This window comes from Schistocerca nitens, chromosome 3 (genome assembly GCF_023898315.1).
Source record: "Schistocerca nitens isolate TAMUIC-IGC-003100 chromosome 3, iqSchNite1.1, whole genome shotgun sequence".
Lineage (NCBI taxonomy): Eukaryota > Metazoa > Arthropoda > Insecta > Orthoptera > Acrididae > Schistocerca > Schistocerca nitens.
This window is the reverse complement of record NC_064616.1, coordinates 174545198-174555014: the sequence shown is the minus strand read 5'-3', so window position 1 is coordinate 174555014 and position 9817 is coordinate 174545198. Positions and strand designations below refer to the sequence as shown.

The 9817-nt window shown below is 41.8% G+C and overlaps 2 pseudogenes; one reads left to right on the top strand and one right to left on the bottom strand.

Moving 5' to 3' along the window:
• Nucleotides 1-8883: 8883 nt before the first annotated feature.
• Nucleotides 8884-9001, bottom strand: LOC126249930 (5S ribosomal RNA; annotated as a pseudogene).
• Nucleotides 9002-9298: 297 nt separating this feature from the next.
• Nucleotides 9299-9415, top strand: LOC126249982 (5S ribosomal RNA; annotated as a pseudogene).
• Nucleotides 9416-9817: the final 402 nt, after the last annotated feature.

Below are 9817 nucleotides of genomic sequence, written 5' to 3'. Positions count from 1 at the left end.
CTCCGAACTGCAGTCGTTACGCTCCTTCCAAAACCCTAAACAACGCTGTATCAATAAATGTAAACTACGAATAGCACAATATCAATAAAGAAATCATGGGCCATTCTACGAGTTGACCCAGTAGCAACGATAGTATTTTCCGAAATATTTCATTTTTTAATGTATATCAGTCTCCGTAGCTGGAATCTTAAACACATGCGTTTATAGTGGCTCTCGACTCGGATATCTTTGGTTCGATTCCGATGGCGAAAGTTATGTTCAGCCACAATGTTTGGTTAACAATGTGAAGAGAGGTGTTGGCGCAAGCTCATGGCTACCGGACTTTGCGCCAATACCCAGACTTGAATCCCACAATTTTCTTTTATTTTCAGTTTCTTCTTGAGTGAAATTATGCAACATTGTTGATGACAATCTGTCAGTCGCAAGGGTATGTGTAGGCCTGTGGATCCCCCTTCGAACTCTCCCAGAGTAGTACTGTCATCCACACGATACAGACACACACTTTGCAGCGTTACCGAACTGTTTCTGTGTCCCTTAATTCTTCTGGATGTTGTTCTTCAATCTTCCTCCTGTTATTCCTGGATGTGTGAACAGTTGTTAAATGATGTATACATCACTGCAGAATTTACTTTTATTCTTTTCAGATTTATTAACACTAAATTCAGTTTACATTATCAGATTCCGTGAAATGTATTCATATCGATTTACGAAAACAAATCGATAAGGTACGCCGACTACTAGATGTTTCGTAAAGTTGCAAATTGTAATGACTGACTTAGACCATTACATTATGCTTGATGAAGGAAGGCAAAGTGAACAGACTTTATATAGAAGTATAAATTTTGACTACCGGCTGCTAACTGACCGAAATATTACTTTACAGTATCATCACCAAACACTGCCTGACCGAAAATTACATGATGAAGTACCAAACATAGAAGTCTGCGAGTTTATTGCTTAGTCCTGACTGGTTGACACAGTATTCACCACCCTCCTAAAGCAAAAACTTGTGTATAAACAGAAATATAAAATCAAGCCATGTGAGATGCGAGATCAATGAACACCTGTGGGGCTATGTTACCATCATGGCGGCCATTTTGGATATCATCACCTGAGATGTAATTTGAAGTTTTCAAACGGAAAGGGGAAAATGCCGGGCTATTTCCCTACCAAAACCTTAGAAATATTACACACTTTAAGCCAAAATGCGAAATTCATAACAAACTGTGCTTGGTATTTGATTCAGAGACGGAAACTACACCCATGTCACCTTACTTCAGGAAACTGAACTTCGTGGCGATAGGAGAGTCATCTAGTTTCAAAATTAAAACTAAAGTATTCCAAATAGGTGTCAGAAATTGATCATCGATTCAGCGATAACAGACTTAGACACGGCAAGCAAAAGAAAATGCCTTTTGTGATTTTGTATTACATTTTTTTTATACCGATCACGAAAACTGACAACAGCCAGAAGAGCGGTGTGCTGCCCACATGCCTCTCCATAACCGTATGCGGTGACGCCTAAGGGCTGAAGGTCACACTGCGGCCTGTGGCCGGTTGGTAGCGTTGGGCCTTCAAGGCTTGTTCGGACGTGTATTTTTTTTTTAAGGAAGAAGTTGCAGCCCATCTCGTAAATTAATATTGCTAACAGTCTCTTTGAAAAAGAATGAGAAAGAAACTGATATGGCGGTCAACGGGCGATACATCAGTAACGTAGTATAAACAAAGTACAGAGTTGTTGTGGTATCCCCGCCAGACACCACACTTGCTAGGTGGTAGCCTTTAAATCGGCCGCGGTCCGTTAGTATACGTCGGACCCGCGTGTTGCCACTATCAGTGATTGCAGACCGAGCGCCGCCACACGGCAGGTCTAGTCTAGAGAGATTCCCTAGCACTCGCCCACTTGTGCAGCCGACTTTGCTAGCGATGGTTCACTGACTACATACACTCTCATTTGCAGAGACGACAGTTTATCATAGCCTTCAGCTACGTCATTTGCTACGACCTAGCAAGACGCCATATTCAATTACTATAATCTGAACAGATAATATTTTGAATCATGTACCGTCAAGAGCGATGTTCATCATTAATGGATTAAAGTTAAGTATCAAACTAATTACGTCCGCTTTCTGAATTCTCATTCCTTGTCATGTTCCAGACCTCACGTCAGTATAGTTCTTCCCTCCTCACGCCAGCCTGCGTGAGCTAAAACGTGTGCATTTCGGCCACCAAAAAAATGGTTCAAATGGCTCTGAGCACTATGCGACTTAACTTCTGAGGTCATCAGTCGCCTAGAACATAGAACTAGTTAAACCTAACTAACCTAAGGACATCACTCACATCCATGCCCGAGGCAGGATTCGAACCTGCGACCGTTGTTTCGGCCTCCATTCGTAACACGGTGTTGACTCTTCTGCCAACACAACAGTTGTCGTTATATCAGTAGCATTATTTAACATTATTTTAACAATATCAACCATAGCTGTAAAAACATTTGGCTCCGAAATAAAGGGTTTTCCAGAACTATAATATATATACTTTTGTTTCTCTCGAAACGGCGTGTCCGATGTTTTCAGACAAAATGCGTTTTAGGCAAAGAGATAAGTGTGGATGGTATGATGAACCTTACATTGACTGACAGCTGCTTGGAAATGTATAAAACTAACTCAACTTCAAAATTTCAAATTAGAGCAGGGTAAAAAATTAGAGTAGTGAAAAAGGTTGAGAAACTGAAGTTTGGTCCAAAAAGGTTTCTCTGTATTTTGCTTCGTTTCAATAATAATATCAAAATATCCCTGCCTGTTGCAGATGATTTTAACAACGCGTAAGAAAAGAAAAAGAAGATAATTAGGATGGAGGTGCTTAATAATGTCGCGGATAAACCTTTTCGTACGCTTCCAACTTTGAATGGAGTTTTCCTAAAATTTGAAAACTTAGCATTATTAAAATACATAACAATTTCTGCGTTGGCTTAAATTAATAAATGTGTGATTGCTTTCCACCTTGTTAAAAGCACAATGGCGGCTGCCTTTCGGTAGTTTGAGTACCCCGATCTATCTCGGCATCTGAAAGCGTTCAGCACGATTACAAATTTTTATTTCATATTATCTTATGTTTCCGAAAGCTGTTGATACTCTCTGTCTTTGATGCGTCCTCAAGAGTAATAATCAAAGGGAGTTAAGTCTGGCGACAGTGGGGGAGAAGTCACTGATTTAAGGTAAGAGTGGCCACGAAGGAAACATGTACTGGAAATCCCGCGTGCCGTAAACACACAACATATCATGTTGCTTGTACAACTTCTTAGAGCAAATCTGATAGTGTATTTTGGAAATACTCGTAGAACTGCTCTTTGTTTGAGCTCAAGATCCGACAGCTGTAACGGATGAGTCAACACCAGGTATTGATGCTCCATATCCGCGAGCTGTTGTGCTGGTGTAACGATTGAAGGATTTATTCTGACCAGTAGTGGGCAATGCGAATGTTGAGCCCGCATTAGATTTGAAAGCTACATCATCAACTCTAAAGTCCACAGTTTGATTTGGAAACCTATGTAGAAAGCGATACTTGTCTGGCAGTAGTCTTCGCTTAATGCCTGATGAACAGCGATGTGATACGGACATAAACAGCTATCGTTTAAAATTCATCAGACGGTACAGATGCTCAACCCGAAATCCAATGCAAGTGTTTTTTTAGAAACTTATGGGCCAAGATTTGTTGGAGCAAGAACGTATTCGTATCTATGGCATCTGACGAGTATTTTGACTTATTTGTAACAATTGTGGGTCAGTTGTAGCCGGCTTCTAACATGGAGCCATCTCTCGAATCGCCAAATGATTTATCTGACCGACGTATACTATGTCGATATGTGTCTGTCTATACCCTTTTGCTTATAGGTAATTTGGCGAGTACCACTGAAGGGAGGGAGGAGGGGTGGTAAATTCATTCCTTACTCCTTTCATTGCCGATCACGTCTGCATAGTATCCATGTACTGAAGATGGGTGTCCTTCTGGCTAAGATCTGTGTAAACGTACTGTTGGTCACTACGGATCACTTACTTCTTTGAGGCAAAAGCTTCGTGCTCCTTAAGCTGCAGCTGACGGATTCTTCTGTGGAAAGTGTGGTGCTTTGTTATTCATCCGCTGAGACCTGGTTAGCTATGCATCACCCAACAAAATGTTCAAATGTGTGTGAAATCTTATGGGACTTAACTGCTAAGGTCATCAATCCCTAAGCTTACACACTACTTAACTTAAATTATCCTAAGGACAAACACACATACACCCATGCCCGAGGGAGGACTCGAACCTCCGCCGGGACCAGCCGCACAGTCCATGACTGCAGCGCCCTAGACCGCTCGTCTAATCCCGCGAAGCATCACCCAACACGCATGGGTGCAGAATGCTATGAAGCAGTAAGCGTTTCACGCAAAGCTGATTTACTTCGCTCATACTGTAGTTTCCAATTCGTCACAAGAGCCAGTAAAGTTCATCCAGTCTCGCTTTTGTTAAAAAAATTCTTGAAACGAACAAGACAATTTGTACATACAACTAGTATGTGTGAATTCTAGGAGAAGCTCTTGATAAGAGCAAAATTATTGACAGGAGACAAATCTATTGAGCAGGTTAAATTTTTAACTACCTTGATTATAGTTTACGAGAATACTAACAAAGGTTTCGACTCCACAATTAAATCATTCTGTACCTTATGCGGCTCAATTAAGAGAAATTTAAAGCCAGTTTTGCTTCGATGATATCTTTTTATAGAGCAATGTTAGTTCCTACAATCTTTTATGGAGCAGATTCTTGGACATTGAGAGAAAAACAAAACTTCAGATTTCAGAAGGAGATAAAGTAATGGGCATTCCTAGCATCGATTTTAGGCTACATGATCACATCCAAAACAGAGATACGAGACTAGTATTTGGAGGAAAGAGTATAGAGAAAAAAAATTAAGTAAAGTGGCTATATCGCGTTGAGAGAGCGGGAAACAATAGATACACATAACTGATGCATAATCAGAAATTCGTAAGCAAATGTAGCAGAGTATTGATAAAAGAAAAATGTTTAGATCCTTAAAGAACACCCTCGAAGAGACTACTTCTTGATGATGTCCTATGCTGTGTGACTTAAAACCTTTACATGAAGACGCTTAGACCAAATCCACACCAAGAGGGTAAGGTGGAATATTGGTCAACTCAGCTATGGAAAACCATGTATTTCAGGTGAAAACTGCACTTACTTTTCGATATACTGCCTCGTCTTCAGCGTTATGTATTTCATATAGGTTTAAACGCTAATTTATATATTATAAAACTAAACTAAACTCCTCCCGAACAGCCATGAAGTCCCAACGGCAACGACCGGCCGCCGTGTCATTCTCAGACCACAGGTGTCATTGGATGCGGGTATGAAGGGGTACCCGTGGTCTCGGGGTAGCGTCTTTGATTCATAATCAAAACGTCTTCAGTCCCGGGTTCGATCCCCGCCACTGCCTAAATTTTGATAAATAATCAGCATTGGCGAAGACTTCCGGCATAAGAAGTCAGCCTCATTCTGCCAACGGCCTTCTCAAAGAGGGCCGAGGAGCGAATAGAGGTTCAGGGCACTCTCTTGCCCTAAGGGTGGGAAATTGCCCCTAAAGGCGGAACAATCAGCAATGATCAACGACATGAGGATGCAGAAGGCAATGGAAACCACTGCAGTAAAGACACGTAACGTGTATCCACAGGACATGTGGCCTGTAATTGAAGAAGTGTCATGATGATCTCTCCATTGGCAAAAGATTCCGGAACAGTCCCCCATTCGAATCTCCCGGAGGGAACTGCCAAGGGGGAGGTTACCATGGGAAAAAGATTGAATAATCAACGAAAGGATAACGTTCTACGAGTCGGGGCGTGGAATGTCAGAAGCTTGAACGTGGTAGGGAAACTAGAAATTCTGAAAAGGGAAATGCAAAGGCTCAATCTAGATATAGTAGGGGTCAGTGAAGTGAAGTGGAAGGAAGACAAGGATTTCTGGTCAGATGAGTATCGGGTAATATCAACAGCAGCAGAAAATGGTATAACAGGTGTAGGATTCGTTATGAATAGGAAGGTAGGGCAGAGGATGTGTTACTGTGAACAGTTCAGTGACCGGGTTGTTCTTATCAGAATCGACAGCAGACCAACACCGACTACGATAGTTCAGGTATACATGCCGACGTCGCAAGCTGAAGATGAACAGATAGAGAAAGTGTATGAGGATATTGAAAGGGTAATGCAGTATGTAAATGGGGACGAAAATCCAATAGTCATGGACGACTAGAATGCAGTTGTAGGGGAAGGAGTAGAAGAAAAGGTTACAGGACAATATGGGCTGGGGACAAGGAATGAAAGAGGAGAAAGACAAATTGAGTTCTATAACAAGTTTCAGCTAGTAATAGCGAATACCCTGTTCAAGAATCACAAGAGGAGGAGGTATACTTGGAAAAGACCGGGAGATACGGGAAGATTTCAATTAGATTACATCATGGTCAGACAGAGATTCCGAAATCAGATACTGGACTGTAAGGCGTACCCAGGAGCAGATATAGACTCAGATCACAATATAGTAGTGATGAAGAGTAGGCTGAAGTTCAAGACATTAGTCAGGAAGAATCAATACGCAAAGAAGTGGGATACGGAAGTACTAAGGAATGACGACATAAGTTTGAAGTTCTCTAACGCTATAGATACAGCAATAAGGAATAGCGCAGTAGGCAGTACAGTTGAAGAGAAATGGACAGCTCTAAAAAGGGCCATCACAGAAGTTGGGAAGGAAACATAGGTACAAAGAAGGTAGCTGCGAAGAAACCATGGGTAACAGAAGAAATACTTCAGTTGATTGATGAAAGGAGGAAGTACAAACATGTTCCGGGAAAATCAGGAATACAGAAATAAAAGTCGCTGAGGAATGAAATAAATAGGAAGTGCAGGGAAGCTAAGACGAAATGGCTGCAGGAAAAATGTGAAGACATAGAAAAAGATATGATGGTCGGAAGGACAGACTCAGCATACAGGAAAGTCAAAACAACCTTTGGTGACATTAAAAGCAACGGTGGTAACATTAAGAGTGCAACGGGAATTCCACTGTTAAATGCAGAGGAGAGAGCAGATAGGTGGAAAGAATACATTGAAAGCCTCTATGAGGGTGAAGATTTGTCTGATGTGATAGAAGAAGAAACAGGAGTCGATTTAGAAGAGATAGGGGATCCAGTATTAGAATCGGAATTTAAAAGAGCTTTGGAGGACTTACGGTCAAATAAGGCAGAAGGTATAGATAACATTACATCAGAATTTCTAAAATCATTGGGGGAAGTGGCAACAAAACGACTATTCACGTTGGTGTGTAGAATATATGAGTCTGGCGACATACCATCTGACTTTCGGAAAAGCATCATCCACACAATTCCGAAGACGGTAAGAGCTGATAAGTGCGGGAATTATCGCACAATCAGCTTAACAGCTCATGCATCGAAGCTGCTTACAAGAATAATATACAGAATAATGGAAAAGAAAACTGAGAATGCGCTAGGTGACGATCAGTTTGGCTTTAGGAAAAGTAAAGGGACGAGAGAGGCAATTCTTACGTTACGGCTAATAATGGAAGCAAGGCTAAAGAAAAATCAAGACACTTTCATAGGATTTGTCGACCCGGAAAAAGCGTTCGACAATATAAAATGGTGCAAGCTGTTCGAGATTCTGAAAAAAGTAGGGGTAAGCTATAGGGAGAGATGGGTAATATACAATATGTACAACAACCAAGAGGGAATAATAAGAGTGGACGATCAAGAACGAAGTGCTCGTATTAAGAAGGGTGTAAGACAAGGCTGTAGCCTTTCGCCCCTACTCTTCAATCTGTACATCGAGGAAGCAATGATAGAAATAAAAGAAAGGTTCAGCAGTGGAATTAAAATACAAGGTGAAAGGGTATCAATGATACGATTCGCTGATAACATTGCTATCCTGAGTGAAAGTGAAGAAGAATTAAATGATCTGCTGAACGGAATGAACAGCCTAATGAGTAAACTGTATAGTTTGAGAGTAAATCGGAGAAAGACGAAGGTAATGAGAAGTAGTAGAAATGAGAACAGCGAGAAACTTAACATCAGGATTGATGGTCACGAAGTCAATGAAGTTAAGGAATTCTGCTACCTGGGCAGCAAAATAACCAATGACGGACGGAGCAAGGAGGTCATCAAAAGCAGACTCTTATGGCAAAAAAGGCATTTCTGGCCAAGAGAAGTCTACTAATATCAAATACCGGCCTTAATTTGAGGAAGAAATTTCTGAGGATGTACGTCTGGAGTACAGCATTGTATGGTAGTGAAGCATGGACTGTGGGAAAACCGGAACAGAAGAGAATCGAAGCATTTGAGATGTGGTGCTATAGACGAATGTTGAAAATTAGGTGGACTGATAAGGTAAGGAATGAGGAGGTTCTACGCAGAATCGGAGAGGAAAGGAATATGTGGAAAACACTGATAAGGAGAAAGGACAGGATGATAGGACATCTGCTAAATCATGAGGGAATGACTTCCATGGTACTAGAGGGAGCTGTAGAGGGCAAAAACTGTAGAGGAAGACAGAAATTGGAATACGTCAAGCAAATAATTGAGGACGTAGGTTGCAAGTGCTACTCTGAGATGAAGAGGTTAGCACAGGAAAGGAATTCGTGGCGAACCGCATCAAACCAGTCAGTAGACTGATGACAAAAAAAAAAAAAAAAAAAAAAAAAAAATAATTGGAGGGGCATGTGGTCAGCACACTCCTCTCCCGGCTCTAGATCAGTTTCCGTTACCGGAGCCGCAACTTCTCAAAGAAGTAGCTCCTCAATTTGCCTCACAATGGCTGAGTGCACCCCGCTTGTCAACAGCGCTCGGCAGACCGGATGGTCACCCATCCAAGTGCTAGCCCAGCCCGACAGCGCTTAACTTCGGTTATCTGACGGGAACCGGTGTTACCACTGCGGCGACGCCGTTGGCCAGTTTATATTTTATGGTATAGTTCAAATGAACGATATTTTTAGAGTGGTTGCAGTTTTGAACGTTCTTTCCGTGGACCATCTAAAAGACAAGTACGGTCGTATCTGAATTCAGTAACCTATTTCTCAAACGTTCAAAAGTAGGAACTCAGTTCATATAAACATTTGAGGACTTAAAATGAATTTCCGTTGGTCATAAACCGTACAAAATAGTGATTTACGCGACAGAACTGCATTGTAGTGTCTCCACATTGACGAAATGATAAGTAAAACAAATCCGTAGACTAAGTATACACTTGGCAACGGCCTTTTCACAGTGGATGCACCGATTCCCGTCAGATCACCGAAGTTAAACGCTGTAGGGCGTGGCTGGCACTCGGATGGGTGACCATCCGGGCCGCCTGCGCTGTTGCCATTTTTCGGGGTGCACTCAGCCTCGTGATGCAAACTGAGGAGCTATTCGATCGAATAGTAGCAGCTCTGGTGAAAGAAAACCATCATAACGACCAGTTGAGCGCTGTGCTGACCACACGCCCCTCCTATCCGCATCCTCAGCTGAGGATGACACGGCGGTCGGATTGCCCCTTGTGACCTGACGACGGAGTGCTGTAAATATACACTTGACGTACGCTGTAAGAAGATTTGTAGCAACAGAGTAAAATATAATTCCATTGTCTCCAGTTCAATCTATGTACCGCGCGGATTTTTTTTTTTTTTTTTCATTGTCGTCACACAGCGTAGACTGAAATACGCCTTCGCATATTGACAAACATTTCAGAATTTGATGGCGACTTTACGCGACCAGACTAACGACCTT